The sequence below is a fragment of the Hyperoodon ampullatus genome (assembly GCF_949752795.1).
Source record: "Hyperoodon ampullatus genome assembly, chromosome: 11".
NCBI lineage: Eukaryota > Metazoa > Chordata > Mammalia > Artiodactyla > Ziphiidae > Hyperoodon > Hyperoodon ampullatus.
Window position 1 is genome coordinate 50,653,642 of NC_136924.1, and position 23,783 is coordinate 50,677,424.

A 23,783-nucleotide genomic window follows, 5' to 3' on the forward strand; every position below is an offset into this window, starting at 1 on the left:
GCCCTCCCCGGCGGGTGAGCAGACAAGCCTCTTGGGCTGGTGAGTGCTGGTTGGCCCTGATCCTCTGTGCGGGAATCTCTCCGCTTTGCCCTCTGCACCCCTGTTGCTGCGCTCTCCTCCGTGGCTCTAAAGCTTCCCCCCCCCCCGCCACCCCCTGTCTCCACCAGTGAAGGGTCTTCCTAGTGTGTGGAAACTTTTCCTCCTTCACAGCTCCCTCCCAGAGGTGCAGGTCCCGTCCCTATTCTTTTGCCTGTGTTTTTTCTTTTTTCTTTTGCCCTACCCAGATACGTGGAGAGTTTCTTGCCTTTTCGGAAGTCTGAGGTCTTCTGCCAGTGTTCAGTAGGTGTTCGGTAGGAGTTGTTCCACTTGTAGATGTATTTCTGATGTATTTGTGGGAAGGAAGGTCCTACTCTTCTTCTATCTTGAAGCTCCCCCCCTCAAAGAGCTCTTTACCATTGTAGGAAAAGCGACTCTCCTCAGCTGGATGTTCCATTTCAACACCATTTATCACGCACAGCTGGTTCATCGGTGGTCAGTCATTTGTGGCAGAGGATGTACTCTGTGGGCAACTCAAGAATGTATGAGTGATTGGATGAACCACAGGGAAGGCACTTCCGACTCAACTTACAATATCTTTGCTTTTACATGTTTCAATTCCAATGTTTAAAGATATATCAATATATTTTAAATAAGACAGATCTGATGAACTCAACATAAGATTTTATAAGACCAAGGGGAGACACTACAATATTCTTCATCCTCAGGGAGGTACTTTTAAAAATGAATTCAAATTAAATGCAATAAAGGAGTTCTTCTGTAAGTATATGCTAGTTTGGTAATTCTGTCCCAGGTACCAGTTTAGAACTTTTAAAGCCATATGAGAAACACAATAAATTTTTTGAATGTCATGCATAAAGATGATAATTTTTAGAAAGAGACTTCTCTGAAAGAGAAGAACTTTATATCTAAGCCAGGTTCAGTAAACTATGGCTCATGGGCCAAATCCCACCTGTTTTGGTATGACCCATCAACTATGAATGGTTTTCTCATTTTTTTTAAAGTTAACATTTATTGAATATGTATTCCACACCAGGTGCTACATGTCTTAACTTACTTAATCTTCACTGTACTCTTATTAGTTTAGCATTATCATAATCTCCATTTTTCAATGAGGAAACTGAAACAGAGAGAGCCAGAGTTGCCCAGCTAGTAAGTGACAGAGCCAGGAGATGGGCAGTTTGACTCCAGAATCTGTGATTTCAACCAGCATACTATACCACCTCTGAAACCTAAACTCCCTAGTGTGCTCTCTATGTTCTTTTACTGCTTGCTTTATCCTTATTCTTCAATAGCTCTCTCTGTATATCTTTGGCTCTAGACAAGTGAAACTCTTTTCCATTGCCAGTGTGTCTTCTAATCTGTGCAGGCTGTGGATTGCCCCCGACGTTTGTCCCCCTCACTGGAATGCTCTTAACCCATCTCTATCTTTTCAAGTCCTGACTGCCCTTCAAGCACTAGCTGTTGCTAGTGATAACCAACTAGAAGATGCTCTTCATATTAACACCAAAACTTTTAGCAACCAACTAAACAAAGAAGATATTTACAGAATCTTAGGAGAAAATTTGAATAACTGGAATGGTATTCACATTTTTAAATGGCTGAAAAAAAAATAAAAATAATATTTCATGACACACAAAGTATATATGAATGAAATTTCAACATCCATAAATAAAGTGTTATTGGACTACAGCTATGCTTATTCATTTACGCATTGTCTGTTATATATTGTCTGTTGTGTGTGGCTGCTTTTATGCTGAAATAGTGGAGTAGAGATGCTGCATCAGGGACAATCTGTACAAAACCTAAAGTATTTACTATCTGGCCCTTTACAGAAAAAGTTTGCCAACTCCTGTTCTAAATTACTTAGTTTCTCATCTTGAGCTGCAATTGTATAATGAAAAGGTAAGTAGTTTTTAATAGTTAAACTGGACTTTATGTCATAATTATTTATGGGCTAACATTATGAATGCATAATTGTAACATGTTTGATTGTGTTGGCATTTTCATGTTATCTAGTAGGTTCCCAGTAAATATATAGTTTTGAAGACTTGTTTAATTTAGTCATATTTGTCATTTCCCTGAAGCAATTAATGGCCATAAATTTGAAAACAATACATTTGTGACATCACAAACCATATTTGTGCCTGATTTAACCCAGCTAAATGTAATCCTAATTAGATGCATGGTGTTCTAGCATTTCTTGTCCCCAATTCATTTTTTATGGTTGTTCTATGCCATGCAGTATTAAAAATATGTGCAAATCTCTATGATAATTCTCACTGAGAGACGGAAGCTTCTGTGATCTGTAATCATCCATTAATACATAAAGACATTGATTTGTAAAAATCAATAGTTAGATGGCCTTGGAATATAAATCTTAACTTTCTGCTGTAGAATGGCTTTCTTCTGTTGACACCTCTCTAGGTTCTAAGTCTGAGGCTTCCATGATTATTGATTATAATTATTTTTAAAGTTAATGACTCCCTTGTGACTTCTTTTGAGGCTGGAGTAAGTCCAAAATGCAAAACTTCTGACTGAGTTAGTAAACAAATAAATCTCTAATCTTATCAAGCAGGTTCTTTACTGGAAGCTGTGTAAATTAGAAGCACAGTGTCTCACAACTCCATTAATAAAATCACATCAGCATAAAATAATAAGTCACATATATAACAGTGAGGTTTTGGAGCCAGCGCCACCATTACTGTGAAAGGGAGTTAGTTGTATAAATCTTAATCTGAGAAACTATTAAAACCTTTTCAAGCAGACAGGGATATGAGAAGAACTTTCCTAGGTAAAGACTATTAAAATATTATTTAATTTCTCTTTATGAAATCTTAAGCTATATATTTGAGATATAAGATCATTTGAACAAAAATGACTATTTGCTTATATGTAAAATAAATAGAATAATTCTCTTAGAATGACATTGATACCATATTAATCTTTATTTACGCTGTTTCATATAAAATCAAAACTGTATGCATGCTATTTATGGGGTCTCTGGTAATGTAGAAAATTTGAGTAAGTGTTAGAAAAGGATTTAAGAATTAACATTTTTAAGGGTCTCTTAGTCTAAATTCAGTTTTTTCACTAGGAATATGTGAAACTTAATTGACACTTCTGACCACTTTAAATGACCTCTAAGTGTGTATGAAGTATTTTCTATAGGTTTTATAGCTACTGTTTTCTATAGGTTTTCTGTTTCAAGTCAATCTTTCTATAGAGCTATAGACATAGATATTATAAAATATTTTTCTTACAAATAAAATAGTAAATATCACATTACCTGTTCTTATGTTTTTTTCACAGCATTTATAGATGATTAATCAATAAAATATAGTTGGGGAAAATGAGTTATGTAAAAGTACTTGTAGGAAGTAAAGGAGGAAAGTTAGAAATAATTACAACTATGAAATAATAATTATGTAACATGGTGTTACATGTAAATCTTTAAAGACATTTAAATATACCAATTTACAAATACAGAATAACACATTCAACGTGCAGGCATGTTATACAGCACAACGATATAGTGAGTACTACCGCCCACATCAAGAAGCAGAACACTAGTATCCTGGATCCCTTCAGACATTATTTTGAATTTTGTTTTTATTATTCCCATGCTTTTATTTAAAAATAGTTTTATGGGGAATTCCCTGGGGGTCCCTTGTTAGGATTCAGTGCTTTCACTGCTGAGGGCCAGGGTTTGATCACTGGTTGGGGAACTAAGATCTCACAAGTTGCACAGCTTGGCCAAAAAAAAAAACCCCAAAGGTTTTGTGTATCATAACCCCCTCCCCCATTGCCAGTATTGCTTATCTTTGAACTTCTTTTGTAATTTGTTTTTTCTATCCCTGATACTGTATCTGGTGTTATTTCATTCATTTTCTCTGCAGTAAAATATTCCATTGTGTGAATATACCACAAACTATTTATCCATTATCCTATCATTGGACATTTGGGCAAGTTTGTTTTTTCCCCCTATTTTATACTGTGCTGCTATGAATATTAGTATAAGCATCTTTGACATTTGCAAAAGTTTCTCTAGGGCATATAATGAAGAAGAGTAGTTTAAGCTATGGAAGATCATAGTTTACCCAAATAATGACTTTACCATATAATGATACATTATTTTTAAAAATACTTATGCAAATTTATCACCAGCAACATTCCATTTGATCCACATCCTCACCAGCACTTGGTATTGTCAGAATTCTTAATTTGTGCCAATCTATTGGGTGTAAAATGATCCCATTATAGTCTTAATTTTCATTTCCCTAATTACTAATGAGAGTGAACATCTTTATATTTTTATTACTTTTACATATTTCTTCGTTCATGAAATATCTTGTGTCTAGTCATGTCTTTTGTCTATTTTTTCCCTCCCTTTTGGGTTATTGTCTTTTTCATATTGATTTGTATTAAAATACATTTTCCTAAATAAAATTACCCTTAAGTACAACAAAAGACACCAGCAAAATATTTTGGAATCCAACAGGGCTTCAAAAAATTATGTGGATTCTGTAAAGCAGTGATAATTTTTATTTATTTAACATGGTCTCCAACAAGAGGATGCTCATCTCTGATTAAATGTTATATTCAAGGGTAGATGATAGACTAAACCATATATATATATTAGTTAGAAATATGTTTATGTTTTTTAAACCCAGAGCTAAGAGTGATCTCTTATTCTAAAGCCTTTTAATTCTAATATATATATATTATTGGGACAAGCTGAGTACTAAACTTGGCTTGACACTTTTATTTTATGTTAATTAATTATCATTTTTACTTTGTATTTTGAAAAGTCTTCCAATATCCATTGAATTAAAAAGTTCAGCATGATAACTACTTAGGACATAACTATCATATCTTTAGGTCTTTTTTATTTTTAATGCTATTGCCAGTAGTATATCATCATGCCATTGTCAATGGTAACATAGTATCAATATAAAAGCTACTTAAACACTATTATATTAATTATTGTAATTACTTAAAATACAACTTTAAAATCCAATTGTGCTCTAAAGTGATATTTCAACTGTAAGAGGAGAGTGTATTCTTTGAAGCATGAGCTTTCCCTGTTAGGTGTTTTTCATTCTTTCCTTCATCTGTATCAGAAAAGGTCACTATCTGGGGATAATTATTCACTTCACCTTTTCTACCTGGTGAGATGGCTTGAATTCCCAAGACCTTTTCTTTTCAGTGCTTCTCACTGGATCTCAGGCCCCCATGCTAAGTCTAATTTATTCGTTGACTTCATATGTTTACAGTAGCATAACAAGGACTGTGCTGGATTCGGTGCCGAAAATATTCTCCATGCTGTTGCTTCCTATATAAAAGAGCACTCTGCTTTGCTGGTATCATCAGACATTTAAACCAGTGCTCCCCAGATGGGGTGAGAGTTCATCTTAAATCCAGTTTCTGAGGAGTAGGGAAACTTTATATGGGAGAAATTTTCTGAGACTTTTGCTTCTCTGTACCATCTAATATTAGCAGAATTTCTGAAAATTACATTCAGCGGTTGCTGTGTCTAAGGTGACTGTGAAAATTAAATGATGTCAGTGCCTGACATGGAGTTAGTGTTCATTAAGTGTTACCAATGAAGAAAATGATATTGCTTCTATATTATTTACAAATTTGATGTATACCATGTTTTTCTATTAATTCATAAGCCTGCCTTACTAAACCTCTATTTTAAATATGAGCAGCTCTTATTTTATAGTTTTTGGGGGGCTACCTTTGTACTTGTATTATTACCCGTAATCAGCTGAAAACTAATTTGACAGAGACTTTGTCTCATTTCACAGATAATAAATGCTTGATAAATATTGTTTTGGTTAAATAGTAAAGGATCCATGTGTATTTATGTCATAACCACAAATTTAAGAAATGTAGTTAGCCAGTAGAAATATAGCATGTATTCACTTGAAGTTTTAAATAAAAATCGTATTTATAAAGCCATTATCATGTCAAAGCGGCTAGTGGTTCTGGGGGCTCTGTTATAACCACATTCTCTGGTTCACTATCACTAAATTATCCATGGGAAGCTTGATCTGAGTATACTTTCAAAAGTGGATCACCTCCAGCTTTCTCTTGCAGGAATTCAAGAGTCCATTTTCAACAACACAGAAAATAGATGGAGAAAGATATATTAGGGGAAAGCAAAATGATGCTTTCTAACCTGTGAAAGATAGTTGCTAATAGTAAATTTTAGCCCATGTATATTACCTCACTGAATCTGGACTACTTCAAAATTATATAAGTTCTCTTTTCACTGGAAGAGAGAAGTGATCTTTTTTATCCCCATGCCTAAGTACTTCTGAATATAACAATTTTAAAGCGTGTAAACATATTTTTGTCCCCTTCCTGTGGCTACCTTTTCCAGAGAGAAGAAAGAGAAGAAATAAAGTAGAGGTTATTTTAAAATTGTAACTTCTTCCGGAGTCACAGTTTTTGGAGCGAAAGAAAGAGAGAAAGAGATATTAAATTTTCCCTAAAGCCATTATGGCATGCCCTAATTCTAGCCTGTCTTTTTATTGATCTCATCTTTGTCAGACCTAATTTTGCTAAAATAATCTTTATTATAGTCTTTTCTATGGATTTCAAGGTAATCTCTCAGGTTACTCTGCAATATGAAGTTCTACATTGCATGAATTCTTCTCCTTTACCAAATTTCTCTTCTATAAGTCATCTAAAGAACAATTTACTCCCAAGTATTAGTTTTAACAAAGAAGAGTGATACAGAAAGCTAACAGCAGGAGAAAATGGAGCTAGTCTCTGCCATACTTTTATTTCAGTAGGATACTGAATGTTTAAAATGCTTTGGCTTGGGGTATCCTGGATGTTGCTTCCAACTCTTGACTTCTGCTTACATCCTACTTTGGTCCTGTTTTCCATTCCAAAGCTAGGTTTGTTCTCCATTCTGGCTTCATATTCAGATTCTATTTAGATTCAGACTTGCTTGAATTTCTCTGCTTCTGGCTCAAATCCCAAACAAAAATCTATCTGGATAGATCAGAGGTTCAGATGTTTGAGGGCCATTTGTAGGCAGCTATGTTGTGTAATTGAGATTTTGGTGATTCTTACAATATCAAACAAAATAATGAAGCCCACTTTTCCCCCCAGTTTTATTGAGAAACAATTGACATACATCACTGTGTAAATTTAAGGCATACAACATGATGGTTTGATTTACATATATTGTAAAATGATTACCACAATAAGTTCAGCTATTACCTTATCATCTCATCTCATACAGGTACAGTAAAAAGAGAAGAAGAAAAAAAAAAAAGAAAAAAAATTCTCCTTGTAATGAGAACTCAAGATTTATTCTCTTAACAACTTACCTATATATCATACAGCAGTGTTAACTATAGTCATCATGTTGTACATTACATCCCTAATACTTACTTATTTTATGACTTGGAGTTTGTACCTTTTGACCACCTTTCTCCAGTCCCCTCACTCCCCACTGGTAACCACAAATCTGATCTCTTTTTCTATGAGTTTTTTTTTTAATTCCACATATAAGTGAGATCATGCAGTATTTGTCTTTCTCTGTCTGACTTATTTCACTTAGCATAACGCCTTCAAGATCCATCTTTGTTGTCACAAATGGTAGGATTTCCTCATTTTTTATGGCTCAATAATATTCCATTGTGCATATATATGTATATATATATAAACCCCACAGTTTCTTTATCCATTCATCCATCAATGGACACTTAGTTGTTTCCATGTCTTGTCTATTGTTAATAATTGAAGGACAATTTTTAAAAATAGTTTTCAGTTTTGTCATTGTAATGCATGAACACAGTATATGAGGCCAAACAATACTTTTGGGTTATTATTACAACAACCAAGATCAATTCTTGAGTCTTGTTTTCCAAGGCCAGCAACTTTTGTCTCATTTTAATTAAATTAACATGTATTATTTATATTATTATGACTTTATAAATAATATTGATTGTTTATATATATATCTCTTCCTATTCTAACTCTTTTTACTTTTGTCTGTGCCATACATACCTTTAGTTCCAAATTATGTCTGATTATGTTACTAATTTTACTAACAAAAAGTAACTCAAATTTTTAGTTAACATATTATATTTATCTATAAAATACTCTTTTGTTCACTAATTGTCTCAAGGTTTTTGAGCAGGAAGTGTGTTGGACTTTTCTTGTGTGTGCCTTAGAGCAATCTGCTAAATAGTAAAAAGTACTCAGTAAGCACCTTAGTTGATATAACAGAACTTGCAATGTTTTTATTTTCAGTCTTATTATTTTTAAACTGATAAGCTTATAAGCGTGTAACATTTTTTTTTAATTTATTTATTTAATTTATATAGTTTTGGATCTGTTGGGACTGCGTTGCTGTGCGTGGGCTTTCTCTAGTTGCAGCAAGCGGGGGCTACTCTTCATTGCGGTGTGCAGGCTTCTTATTGCGGTGGTTTCTCTTGTTGCTGAGCACGGACTCTAGGCACGTGGGCTTCAGTAGTTGCAGCACACAGGCTCAGTAGTTGTGGCTCATGGGCTCTAGAGCCAGGCTCAGTAGTTGTGGTGCATGGGCTTTGCTGCTCCACGGCATGTGTGATCTTCCTGGAGCAGGGATCGAACCCGTGTCCCCTGCATTGGCAGGTAGATTCTTAACCACTGCACCACCAGGAAAGCCCTAAGTGTATAACATTTAAAGATATTTCTTTCTTCCTCTTTAATCTGCACATATATTTAGCAAAGGAGCAGTGTATGTTTTATTTGCTTATAAAGTCCATTTAAGCACCTCTAAACCTATATTATAAAACAGTAGTTCTCAAACATTTTAATATCAGAACCCCTTTACATTCTTAACAATTATTGAGGACCCCAAAAGTTTATTTTAGAAAATTCTGGAAAACATAAATGTGCACAAGGACACCATTCCATCAGCTGATAGAGTGATGATGTCACCATATACCACTGAGCCTCAGGAAAACTCCCTGGTACACTTGAGTTAATCAGAATGAAAAGTCAAATAATAGCTTATTTTAGTTATAAAAATAGTTTTATTGCAGAGCTAAAAGGGTCTTGGTGTTTCCAGGTACCCCTGGACAATATTTTAGAAACTGCTTGTATAAAATGTGAAGTGGTAGTAACAAGAAATATTTGTAGATTAGCTTGAAGTTTGCAATGTGATTTAACAAATGTTTTCTATTTGACTCCCCCCAGTAGCACTGTGAGATTATGATTATGTCATTTTACATGTAAGAAAAATTATATTCAGGGAAATTAAGTGATTGGCTCAAGGGAGCTCAACGAGTAAAATTAAACTCAGTTCTTCCAACTGCAGAGCCTGTGATTTTTCCATTATAACATATTTCCCCCAAACTTGTGTAACCTGAAAATCCTCCATGAAACTAGGTTAGTTGAGTTATATCTGGTTCCAGCACAGCCTCTGGAGCATGAGACTGATTAGAATCAGAGCTGAAGTCTCCATTAAACTTTTGAGAGATCCTGTGATGTCTCATCTATCTGGTGCTGGGTGACACCTGAAAGGCAGATTTTGTTCATGGGTAACCCACAGATTTGGGGGTCTTCGTTAGTTGGATCCTGGGATTATATCTATCTCGAGCCCAAATTTTTGCCTTAGAATGTACCTGTACTTTTCAGAGAGTCCTGATAGGCACAAATGGTTTGTAATTGGGCTACCACTCAGGGTCACTGGATACGTGGAGAGACTTGTTAAGATTTTCCTAGGCCCCAGCACTAGACTCAAATGGCTGATGGCCAGGAGCAAAAATATCAGATACTGTTTGCCTGGGAGATGGCCCTGATGTATTTATCTCTTTGGAGGACTGCACTTTCTGTACTGTCTTTAAGCTTTAACCTTTGGGCAAATCAAAATGACAGCACCATACACCCTGTAAATCAAAAAAGGACAGGATCAAAGACCACTCTTTATCTCTGTTGCTGCTCAGGGCTTTGATTCTTCAAGTAATAAACATGAAGAAAATATGGATCACAGGTGTAAGGAACACAAGTATGTGCTGGGTAAGCAACTATAAATAACAATGTTAAATTTTCTTTGAAATGAATGAAAAGGAAAGATGGATTTATAGAGATGGTGTAAAAAGCTATTTGACTATTTTCTTTGCTCTGCAGTAAACTGATCTAGTTAGATGAAATAAAATGCCTGCTTTACTGAGAGAAAAATGGTAATATTTTCTAGATTATATCTTTTGTTTGTTTTACTTATCTGCTAAATCAAAGCAAAACACACAAAACAGTAACCATCATAACAAAGCTCTCCTCTGCTGACTGTGAAGAGAAAGTCCCATTTCTTCACTTGGCCTTTAGGTACTTTGTCATTCTTGTGCCCAACTCAAAACCACCATTTCCATGTGGTCACCACTTCTGCGAACAATCACCCCACCACTGTAGGCCAGGTGGGTCTCTGTATTGCTCCAGGCCACAGATTCCCACCTCTGCACTTTTGCTTGTTTGGTTCCTTCGGCTCAGAGTACTCCTCCCTCATTTCCTTCTTCCACTGATTTCTACCCATTCTTTGACCCCTTCTTTATCAGTCCAGCGCACAACAATCTCTTCTAGAACAGGGGTTGGCAAACTTGTTCGGTAAAGACAGTAAATATTTTGGTTTGGTGGGCCATAAGGTCTCTGGTGCAACCAGTCAATTCTGCTGTTGTAGCACAAAAGCAGTCTTAGATAATATTTTGAAAAGTGAGTGTGGCTGTGTTCCAATAAAATCACCTACAAATAACTTGTCATAATTATTTATAAAGGAGCCATAGTGTTCCAACTCTTGTCCTTGAGCATCTATTGTGATTAGTGGTCATTTGTCATATACTTTCTTCTTTTCTTACTGTTTTCATGTATTTATCTGATACTTACTCAACTAGACCATAAGCTCCATGAAGACAACCTTATTCTTTGTATTCCATACATCTTTCCTGGTACCTTAAACATGACATATATTTAGATATTTGTGATTTACTTAAATACCTTTTTAAATCAAGAAAAAACCCTTGATCCCTCTTTACTTCCATACTGTTGCCTTTTTGTTTGTGTACTAATTCTTAATGTTGCATTTATGTGTTGGTTCTTTGCTGAGTGCAGGCACCAGCCCATGCTGAGTTGTAGTGTATTGCTCTCTATGTTAAGACATATATTAAAGATCAGGATAAATGCTTTGACATGTATCCTAAGAAAAGATTTTATGACTTATTTGCTGACAGAATGGTTATGATGAAACCTCTTGCTTAGCCTGCCAACATAGCACTCATTTCTTAGGAGAACAAAGTACCATAGGTTGGCCTCCTGAGAGAAAGCCTGCTGAGTTTCACCATTTAATGAAATAGAGTACACAGTGTAATTTGTACAATGTCAAACTTCAAAGAACAATTTATAACAAGAATGTTTCTATTTACAGCATGCCACTAAGGAAGGGATAATAAAATGTCAAGTTTGACAATGTCCACTGATTGATATTAAGGTCAGAAAGGAAAATATTTCTATTCTCAGCATCGCAGAGTCAGTTGGCACAACGGAGGGCAGAATACAATCAACTTTGTATTCTTTTCATAATTCAAGCCTTTGGAATGGGCAGCAGCCTAGATGTTATATTTACCCAAGAGAAGCTTGAGTAGAAAAACAGAAACAATTGAAAATTGCATGTTGCCAGGTTTTTTCCCCTCTCTGTTAGCCTGGAAAAAATTCTGATAAATGTAGTCCAGTCATATGTTTTTATTCATTATGTATTATAACAGTCTATTTGGATATGTTAGCTGTTCCTTGCAAATACTACACCCACATTCTCTGGCAAAAAAGTTGGGGTCTGAGGAGATTAATTATAAGCCATTAGATTTGTAGAACTGATGAGGGGGCAAATATAGATGCCCCAGGTACACAGGAGATACTGAGCTCAGATGCCTCATCTTGGAATATGAATTAGCATGATTCACTGGTAGCAAAGAAAGGTTACTCCAATCACAGTGAAGCATATGATATATGGCAGATACTTCTCTTTATAATAAAATAACACAGAGCTAGGAATAGAAATAAGTCATTCTCATATCAGTGTGTGGGATTAAGTGCTCAACTTTGTGAGGCCCTTATTGCATTCTGGATTCTTCACATGTTGAAAAAATCATAGAATTTCTGGATGTATATTTCTCACTCACACCTTCTATCAAGATGTTGCTGTCTCAGAGCAAAACAGTGAGCAGCTAAGCTCAGCCCCATGGCCCAGGTATGAGGCAGGGCTTGAAACCTAGAACTGGGGGCTTTCCTGAGTGACGTATGATGAGATTAACTCACCTAGGAGGAGAATTAAAGCTGGCTTATGTAGATGACATTACTTTATCACCACCTAGGGAACACCCAGAGGCATTGAACACCCAGAGGCATTGAAATTGTATCACTTTTCACCCCACACGTAGGAGTGTGGTATTGCCAATAGAATAACCATTGTGGAAGCCAATTCACAGAAACAAAAATGTTGAAATCATTCAAAAGTAGCCACACACAATAGAAAACCAGAGAATTCAAGTTGTGTGGAAGAGTTTCAGCACTTTCCACGTAGAGACTGAGAGGCTGAGTATTAGTTTCTCACTTTTTTTTTCTGCTAAAGTTATTGAACTTGAATGCTAAGCCAGGGGACAGACATGAACAGAATAAGATAACCCCTGTGCACATGGAGCATACATTACAACCAAATAACTTTGTGGTTATGATGTTTTTAGGTGCTGCAAAGGAGGAGTAAAAGTGCTTTGAAAGTCTATAATAAGGAGAATTGACCTGACCTAGTTTGGAGTAGGGTTGGGGGCAGGAAAGTTCTACTGAAGCAGTGACATTTAAATTGCAGTCTGAAAGATGACCAGATATTAGACTGAGATGGGGATAAGAAGAGAGAGCAAGTGTTCCAGGGAGAGGGAGAGAGCCTTTGAAAATTCAAAATGAGCATGATAAAGTTCTGGATCTACAAGAATGTTGGTATGGCTTCAAGCTGGATTAGGCTACATTGTTTTATTCTGAAGAAAGAATAACACGATAGATTTTTTCATATTATTTGAATTAAATTATTTATCCCCAACTCCCTATAGTATAAATCCAAAAAACTCTTTTCTTTCTCATTTTGGTATTTCTAATTATTACCACTTTCATCAATCCCATTTTTATCATTACTCCTATAATTGTAAAATTTTCTTAAGTATATGAAGTGTTTTTACATATTTTTACATGTATCATTCAATCCTCACAATTAATATGAATAAGAATCATAGAGAGCAGAAGCAAGAAGAACTACAATCCTGCAGCCTGTGGAACAAAAACCACATTCACAGAAAGATAGACAAGATGAAAAGGCAGAGGGCTATGTACCAGATGAAGGAACAAGACAAAAACCTTGAAAAACAACTAAATGAAATGGAAATAGGCAATTTCCAGAAAAATAATTCAGAATAATGATGGTGAAGATGATCCAGGATCTCGGAAAAAGAATGGAGGCAAAGATCGAGAAGATGCAAGGAATGTTTAACAAAGACCTAGAAGAATTAAAGAACAAACAAACAGAGATGAACAATACAATAACTGAAGTTAAAAATACACTAGAAGGAATCAATAGCAGAATAACTGAGGCAGAAGAACGGGTAAGTGACCTGGAAGACAGAACGGTGGAATTCACTGCTGAGGAAGAGAATAACGAAAAAAGAATGAAAAGACATGAAGACAGCCTAAGAAACCTCTGGGATAACATTAAGCAGAACATCATTCACATTATAGGGGTCCCAGAAGGAGAAGAGAGAGGGAGAGTGAGGACCCGAGAAAATGTTTGAAGAGATTATAGTCAAAAACTTCCCTAACATAGGAAAGGAAATAGCCACCCAAGTCCAGGAAGCACAGAGAGTCCCATACAGGTTAAACCCAAGGGAAAACATGCTGAGACACATAGTAATCAAATTGGTAAAAATTAAAGACAAAGAAAAATTATTGAAAGCAGCAAGGGGAAAATGACAAATAACATACAAGGGAACTCCCATAAGGTTAACAGCTGATTTCTCAGCAGAAACTCTACAAGCCAGAAGCCATTGGCATGATATACTTAAAGTGATGAAAGGGAAGAATCTACAACCAAGATTACTCTACCCAGCAAGGATGTCATTCAGATTCGATGGAGAAATCAAAAGCTTTACAGGCAAGCAAAAGTTAAGAGAATTCAGCACCACCAAACCAGCCCTACAACAAATGCTAAAGGAACTTCCCTAAGTGGGAAACACAAGAGAACAAAAGGACCTACAAAAAGAAACCCAAAACAATTAAGAAAATGGGCATAGGAACATACATATTGATAATTACCTTAAATGTGAATGGATTAAATGCTCCAGCCAAAAGACACAGGCTTGCTTAATGGATACAAAAACAAGACCCCTATATATGCAGTCTACAAAAGACCCACTTCAGACCTAGGGACACATACAGACTGAAAGTGAGGGGATGGAAAGTGATATTCCATGCAAATGGAAATCAAAAGGAAGCTGGAGTAGCAGTGCTCATATCAGATAAAATAGACTTTAAAATAAAGAATGTGGGCTTCCCTGGTGGCGCAGTGGTTGAGAGTCCGCCTGCCAATGCAGGGGACGCGGGTTCGTGCCCCGGTCCGGGAGGATCCCACATGCCGCGGAGCGGCTGGGCCCGTGAGCCATGGCCGCTGAGCCTGCGCATCCGGAGCCTGTGCTCCGCAACGGGAGAGGCCACAGCAGTGAGAGGCCCACGTACCGCAAAAAAAAAAAATAAATAAAAAAATAATAAAATAAAATAAAATAAAGAATGTTACAAGAGACAAGGAAGGGCACTATGTAATGATCAAGGGATCAATCCAAGAAGAAGATATAACAATTACACATATATATGCACCCAACATAGGAGCACCTCAATACATAAGGCAACAGCTAACAGCTCTAAAACAGGAAATCAACAGTAAAACATTAATAGTGGGGGACTTTAACACCTCACTTACACCAATGGACAAGTCATCGAAACAGAAAATTAATAAGGAAACACAAGCTTTAAATGACACAATAGACCAGATAGATTTAATTGATATATATAGGACATTCCATCCCAAAACAGCAGGTTACACTTTCTTCTCAAGTACACATGGAACATTCTCCAGGATAAATCACATCTTGGGTCACAAATCAAGCCTCAGTAAATTTGAGAAAATTGAAATCATGTCAAGCATCTTTTCTGACCACAATGCTATGAGATTAGAAATCAATTACCGGGGAAAAAACATAAAAAACAAAAACACATGGAGACTAAACAATACGTTACTAAATAACCAAGAGATCACTGAAGAAATCAAAGAGGAAATCAAAAAATACGTAGAGACAAATGACAATGAGGACCCAAGACCCCAAACCTATGGGATGCAACAAAAGCAGTTCTAAGACGGAAGTTATAGCTATACAAGCCTACCTCAAGGAACAAAAAAAAATCTCAAATAAACAGTCTATCCTTACACCTGAAGGAACTAGAGAAAGAAGAACAAAAAACCCCCAAAGTTAGCAGAAGGAAAGAAATCATAAAGATCAGAGCAGAAATAAATGAAATAGAAACAAAGAAAACAATACAAAGATCAATAAAACTGAAAGCTGGTTCTTTGAGAAGATAAAGAAAATTGATAAACCATTAGCCAGACTTATCAAGAAAAAGAGGGAGAGGACTCAAATCAATAAAATTAAAAACGAAAAAGGAGAAGTTACAACAGACACTGCAGAAATACAAAGCATCCTAAGAGACTACTACAATCAACTCTATGCCAATAAAATGCACAACCTGGAAGAAATGGAAAAATGCTTAGAAAGGTATAACCTTCCATGACTGAACCAGGAAGAAATAGAAAATGTAAACACATAAATCACAAGTAATGAAGTTGAAACTATGATTAAAAATCTTCCGACAAACAAAAGTCCAGGACCAGATGGCTTCACAGGTGAATTCTATCAAACATTTAGAGAAGAGCTAACACCCATCCTTCTCAAACTCTTCCAAAAAATTGCAGAGGAAGAAACACTCCCAAAATCATTCTATGAGGCAGCCATCACCCTGATACCAAAAACAAAGATACTACAAAAAAAGAAAAATACAGACCAATATCACTGATGAATATAGATGCAAAAATCCTCAACAGAATACTAGCAAACAGAATCCAACAACACATTAAAAGGGTCATATACCATGATCAAGTGGGATTTATCCCAGAGATGCAAGGATTCTTCAATATATGCAAATCAATCAGTGTGATACACCATATTAACAAATTGAAGTATAAAAACCATATGATCATCTCAATAGATGCAGAAAAAGCTTTTGACAAAAATCAACACCGATTTATGATAAAAACTCACCAGAAAGTGGGCATAGAGGGAATCTACCTCAACCTAATAAAGGCCGTATATGACAAACCCACAGCAAATATCATTCTTAATGGTGAAAAACTGAAAGCATTTCCTCTAAGATCAGGAACGAGACAAGGATGTCCACTCTCACCACTATTATTCAACATAGTTTTGGAAGTCCTAGCCACAGCAATCAGAGAAGAAAAGGAAATAAAAGGAATACAAATTGGAAAAAAAGAAGTAAAACTGTCACTGTTTGCAGATGATATGATACTATACATAGGGGATCCTAAAGATGCCATCAGAAAACTACTAGAGCTAATCAATGAATTTGGTAAAGTTGCAGGATACAAAATTAACGCACAGAAATCTCTTGCATTCCTATACAGTAATGATGAAAAATCTAAAAGAGAAATTAAGGAAGCACTCCTATTTACCACTGCAACAAAAAGAATACAATTCCTAGGAATAAACCTACCTAGGGAGACAAAACACCTGCATGTAGAAAACGATAAAGACACTGATGAAAGAAATTAAAGATGATACCAACATATGGGGAGATATAACATGTTCTTGGATTGGAAGAACCAATATTGTGCAAATGACTATAATACCCAAAGCAATCTACAGATGCAATGCAATCCCTATCAAATTACCAATGGCATTTTTTAAAGAACCAGAACAAAAAATCTTAAAATTTGTATGGAGACAAAAAACACCCCAAACAGCCAAAGCAGTCTTGAGGGAAAAAAACGGAGCTGGAGGAATCAGTCCCTGACTTCAGACTATACTACAAAGGTACAGTAATCAAGACAATATGGTACTGGCACAAAACCAGAAATATAGATCAATGGAACAGGACAGAAAGCCCAGAGATAAACCCATGCACCTGTGGTCAACTAATCTATGACAAAGAAGGCAAGGATATACAATGGAGAAAAGAGAGTCTCTTCAAAAAGTGGTGCTGAGGAAACTGGACAGCTACATGTAAAAGCATGAAATTAGAACACTCCCTAACACCATACACAAAAATAAACTCAAAATGGATTAGAGACCTAAATGTAAGACCAGACACTATAAAATTCTTAGAGGAAAACATAAGAGGAACACTCTTTGACATAACTCACAGCAATATCTTTTTTGGTCCACCTCCTAGAGTAATGGAAATAAAAACAAAAATAAACAAATGAGACCTAATGAAACTTAAAAGCTTTTCCACAGCAAAGGAAACCATAAACAAGAGGAAAAGGCAACCCTCATAATGGGAGAAAATATTTGCAAATGAATCATCAGACAAAGGATTAATCCCGAATATATAAACAGTTCATGCAGCTCAATATTAAAAAAACAAACAACCCAATCCTACAATGGGCAGAAGACCTAAATAGGCATTCCTTCAAAGAAGGCATACAGATGGCCAAGAGGCACATGAAAAGCTGCTCAACATCACTAATTATTAGAGAAATGCAAATCAAAACTACAATGAGGTATCACCTCTCACCAGTTAGAATGGGCATCATTAGAAAATCTACAAACAACAAAAGCTGGAGAGGGTGTGAGAAAAGGGAACACTCTTGCACTGTTGGTGGGAGTGTAAATTGATACAGCCACTATGGAGAACAGTATGGAGGTTCCTTAAAGAACTAAAAATAGAATTACCATATGACCCAGCAATCCCACTACTGGGCATATACCCTGAGAAAACCATAATTCAAAAAGACACATGCACCCCAATGTTCACTGCAGCACTATTTACAATAGCCAGGTCATGGAAGCAACGTAAATGCCCATTGACAGACGAATGTATAAAGAAGATGTGGTACATATATACAATGGAATATTACTCAGCCAAAAAAGGAACGAAATTAGGTCATTTGTAGAGATGTGGATGTATCTATAGAGACTGTCATACAGAGTGAAGTTAGTCAGAAAGAGAAAAACAAATATCATATATTAACCCATATAAGTGGAACCTAGAAAATGGTACAGATGGACCTGTTTGCAGAGGAGAAATTGAGACACAGAAGTAGAGAAGAAACGTATGGACACCAAGGGGTGTAAGCAGCAAAGGGTGGGGGTTTTGGTGTGATGAATTGGGAGATTGGTATTGACATGTATACTCTGATGTGCATAAAATGGATAACTCTTAAGAAAAATAAATAAGTAAATAAAGAAATAAAAGAATCATAGGGGCCAGGATACTTCTCAAGGGAAATGGAAGGTGTCAGCACAGGCTTCACAGTTTTGTTTTAGGTCAGTTCTAATGTTTACAGTGAAAGTCAGACAGATATAAATAAAAATCATTTTTTATTTTCAACTCAACTATAAGAGGTTCCTATTTTTTGCTGGGAAGTTATAAATCAACCACATCACTGAGAATCATTTTTTTTCATTGAATATGATCTTTTAAAAAAATATCATTTCTGTGATGATTAGTGATATTGAACGGTTTTTTTTTTTGTATACCTGTTGGCTATTTTTATGTCTTCTTTAGATATATATTTGTTCAAGTCCTTTGACCATTTTTTTCTCCAGCTTTATTGAGATATAATTGATATATAACATTGGGTAAGTTTAAGGTGTACAACATATTGATTTAATACACATATATATTTTTTTAATATTTATTTATTTATTTGTTTTGGCTGTGCCTGGTCTTAGTTGCGGAATGCAGGATCTTTATTTGCGGCATGTGGACTCAGTTGTGGCATGCATGCAAGATCTAGTTCCCCGACCAGAGATGGAACCTGGGCCTCCTGCATTGGGAGCTCAGAGTCTCACCCACTGGGCCACCAGTGAAGTCCCAATACTATTATATGTTGACAAATGATTACCACCATAGCATTAGCCTTTGCCCATTTTTTTTTTTTATTAGTTTCTGCTTTATAACAAAGTGAATCAGTCATACATACACATCTGTTCCCACATCCCTTCCCTATTGCGTCTCCCTCCCTCCCACCCTCCCTATCCCACCCCTCCAGGCGGTCACAAAGCATCGAGCTGATCTCCCTGTGCTCTGCGGCTGCTTCCCACTATCTATCTACCTTACGTTTGGTAGTGTATATATGTCCATGCCTCTCTTTCGCTTTGTCACAGCTTACCCTTCACCCTCCCCATATCCTCAAGTCCGTTCTCAAGTAGGTCTGTGTCTTTATTCCCGTTTTACCCCTAGGTTCTTCATGACATTTTTTTTTTTAATTCCATATATATGTGTTAGCATACAGTATTTGTCTTTCTCTTTCTGACTTACTTCACTCTGTATGACAGACTCTAGGTCTATCCACCTCATTACAAATAGATCAGTTTCGTTCCTTTTTATGGCTGAGTAATATTCCATTGTATATATGTGCCACATCTTCTTTATCCATTCATCCGATGATGGACACTTAGGTTGTTTCCAGCTCCGGGCTATTGTGAATAGAGCTGCAATGAACATTTTGGTACATGCCTCTTTTTGAATTATGGTTTTCTCAGGGTATATGCCTAGTAGTGGTATTGCTGGGTCATATGGTAGTTCTATTTTTAGTTTTTTAAGGAACCTCCATACTGTTCTCCATAGTGGCTGTACCAATTCACATTCCCACCAGCAGTGCAAGAGTGTTCCCTTTTCTCCACACCCTCTCCAGCATTTATTGTTTCTAGATTTCTTGATGATGGCCATTCTGACTGGTGTGAGATGATATCTCATTGTAGTTTTGATTTGCATTTCTCTAATGATTAATGATGTTGAGCATTCTTTCATGTGTTTGTTGGCAGTCTGTATATCTTCTTTGGAGAAATGCCTATTTAAGTCTTCTGCCCATTTTTGGATTTGGTTGTTTGTTTTTTTGCTATTGAGCTGCCTGAGCTGTTTATAAATTTTGGAGATTAATCCTTTGTCAGTTGCTTCATTTGCAAATATTTTCTCCCATTCTGAGGGTTGTCTTTTGGTCTTGTTTATGGTTTCCTTTGCTGTGCAAAAGCTTTGAAGTTTCATTAGGTCCCATTTGTTTATCTTTGTTTTTATTTCCATTTCTCTAGGAGGTGGGTTCAAAAGGATCTTGCTGTGATTTATGTCATAGAGTGTTCTACCTATGTTTTCCTCTAAGAGTTTGATAGTTTCTGGCCTTACATTTAGGTCTTTAATCCATTTTGAGCTCATTTTTGTGTATGGTGTTAGGGAATGATCTAATCTCATACTTTTACATGTCCCTGTCCAGTTTTCCCAGCACCACTTATTGAAGAGGCTGTCCTTTCTCCACTGTACATTCCTGCCTCCTTTATCAAAGATAAGTTGGCCATATGTGCGTGGGTTTATCTCTGGGCTTTCTATCCTGATCCACTGATCTATCTTTCTGTTTTTATGCCAGTACCACACTGTCTTAATTACTGTAGCTTTGTAGTATAGTCTGAAGTCAGGGAGCCTGATTCCTCCAGCTCTGTTTTTCGTTCTCAAGATTGCTTTGGCTATTTGGGGTCTTTTGTTTTTCCAAACAAATTTTGAAATTTTTTGTTCTAGTTCTGTGAAAAATGCCAGTGGTAGTTTGATAGGGATTGCATTGAATCTGTAGATTGCTTTGGGTAGTAGAGTCATTTTCACAATATCGATTCTTCCAATCCAGGAGCATGGTATATCTCTCCATCTATTTGTATCCTCTTTAATTTCTTTCATCAGTGTCTTATAATTTTCTGCATACAGGTCTTTTGTCTCCTTAGGTAGGTTTATTCCTAGATATTTTATTCTTTTTGTTGCAATGGTAAATGGGAGTGTTTTCTTGATTTCATTTTCAGATTTTTCATCATTAGTGTACAGGAATGCCAGAGATTTCTGTGCATTAATTTTGTATCCTGCTACTTTACCAAATTCATTGATTAGCTCTAGTAGTTTTTCGGTAGCATCTTTAGGATTCTCTATGTATAGTATCATGTCATCTGCAAACAGTGACAGCTTTACTTCTTCTTTTCCAATTTGGATTCCTTTTATTTCCTTTTCTTCTCTGATTGCTGTGGCTAAAACTTCCAAAACTATGTTGAATAAGAGTGGTGAGAGTGGGCAGCCTTGTCTTGTTCCTGATCTTAGTGGAAATGGTTTCAGTTTTTCACCATTGAGAACAATGTTGGCTGTGGGTTTGTCATATATGGCCTTTATTATGTTGAGGAAAGTTCCCTCTATGCCTACTTTCTGCAGGGTTTTTATCATAAATGGGTGTTGAATTTTGTCGAAAGCTTTCTCTGCATCTATTGAGATGATCATATGGTTTTTCTCCTGCAACTTGTTAATATGGTGTATCACATTGATTGATTTGCGTATATTGAAGAATCCTTGCATTCCTGGAATAAACCCCACTTGATCATGGTGTATGATCCTTTTAATGTGCTGTTGGATTCTGTTTGCTAGTATTTTGTTGAGGATTTTTGCATCTATGTTCATCAGTGATATTGGCCTGTAGTTTTCTTTCTTTGTGACATCCTTGCCTGGTTTTGGTATCAAGGTGATGGTGGCCTCGTAGAATGAGTTTGGGAGTGTTCCTTCCTCTGATATTGTTTGGAAGAGTTTGAGAAGGATGGGTGTTAGCTCTTCTCTAAATGTTTGATAGAATTCGCCTGTGAAGCCATCTGGTCCTGGGCTTTTGTTTGTTGGAAGATTTTTAATCACAGTTTCAATTTCAGTGCTTGTGATTGGTCTGTTCATATTTTCTATTTCTTCCTGAGTCAGTCTTGGTAGGTTGTGCATTTCTAAGAACTTGTCCATTTCTTCCAGATTGTCCATTTTATTGGCATAGAGTTGCTTATAGTAATCTCTCATGATCTTTTGTATTTCTGCAGTGTCAGTTGTTACTTCTCCTTTTTCATTTCTAATTCTACTGATTTGAGTCTTCTCCCTTCTTTTCTTGATGAGTCTGGCTAATGGTTTGTCAATTTTGTTTATCTTCTCAAAGAACCAGCTTTTAGTTTGGTTGATCTTTGCTATCGTTTCCTTCATTTCTTTTTCATTTATTTCTGATCTGATCTTTATGATTTCTTTCCTTCTGCTAACTTTGGGGGTTTTTTGTTCTTCTTTCTCTAATTGCTTTAGGTGCAGGGTCAGGTTGTTTACTCGAAATGTTTCCTGTTTCTTAAGGTGGGATTGTATTGCTATAAACTTCCCCCTTAGAACTGCTTTTGCTGCGTCCCATAGGTTTTGGGTCGTCGTGTCTCCATTGTCATTTGTTTCTAGGTATTTTTTAATTTCCTCTTTGATTTCTTCAGTGATCACTTCGTTATTGAGTAGTGTATTGTTTAGCCTCCATGTGTTTGTATTTTTTACAGATCTTTTCCTGTAATTCATGTCTAGTCTCATAGCATTGTGGTCGGAAAAGATACGTGATACAATTTCAATTTTCTTAAATTTACCAAGGCTTGATTTGTGACCCAAGATATGATCTATCCTGGAGAATGTTCCATGAGCACTTGAGAAAAATGTGTATTCTGTTGTTTTTGGATGGAATGTCCTATAAATATCAATTAAGTCCATCTTGTTTAATGTATCATTTAAAGCTTGTGTTTCCTTATTTATTTTCATTTTGGATGATCTGTCCATTGGTGAAAGTGGGGTGTTAAAGTCCCCTACTATGATTGTGTTACTGTCGATTTCCCCTTTTATGGCTGTTAGTATTTGCCTTATGCATTGAGGTGCTCCTATGTTGGATGCATAAATATTTACAATTGTTATATCTTCTTCTTGGATCGATCCCTTTATCGTTATGTAGTGTCCTTCTTTGTCTCTTCTAATAGTCTTTATTTTAAAGTCTATTTTGTCTGATATAAGAATTGCTACTCCAGCTTTCTTTTGATTTCCATTTGCATGGAATATCTTTTTCCATCCCCTTACTTTCAATCTGTATGTGTCTCTAGGTCTGAAGTGGGTCTCTTGTAGACAGCATATATATGGGTCTTGTTTTTGTATCCATTCAGCCACTCTGTGTCTTTTGCTGGGAGCATTTAGTCTATTTACATTTAAGGTAATTATTGATATGTATGTTTCTATTCCCATTTCCTTAATTGCTTTGGGTTCGTTATTGTAGGTATAGTCCTTCTGTTGTGTTTCTTGCCTAGAGAAGTTCCTTTAGCATTTGTTGTAAAGCTGGTTTGGTGGTGCTGAACTCTCTCAGCTTTTGCTTGTCTGTAAACGTCTTAATTCCTCCATCAAATCTGAATGAGATCCTTGCTGGGTAGAGTAATCTTGGTTGCAGGTTTCTCTCCTTCATCACTTTAATTATGTCCTGCCACTCCCTTCTGGCTTGTAGAGTTTCTGCTGAGAGATCAGCTTTTAACCTGATGGGGATTCCCTTGTGTGTTATTTGTTGTTTT

At 36.2% G+C, this 23,783-nt stretch overlaps 1 protein-coding gene across 2 annotated transcripts in view; it reads left to right on the forward strand.

Annotated features, from left to right (window-relative positions):
* The window catches only part of TMEM117 (transmembrane protein 117), a gene marked incomplete at both ends in the record, with an annotated part of 528,632 nt that overhangs the window by 226,163 nt on the left and 278,686 nt on the right, over nt 1-23,783 (forward strand). The window lies entirely within an intron of this gene.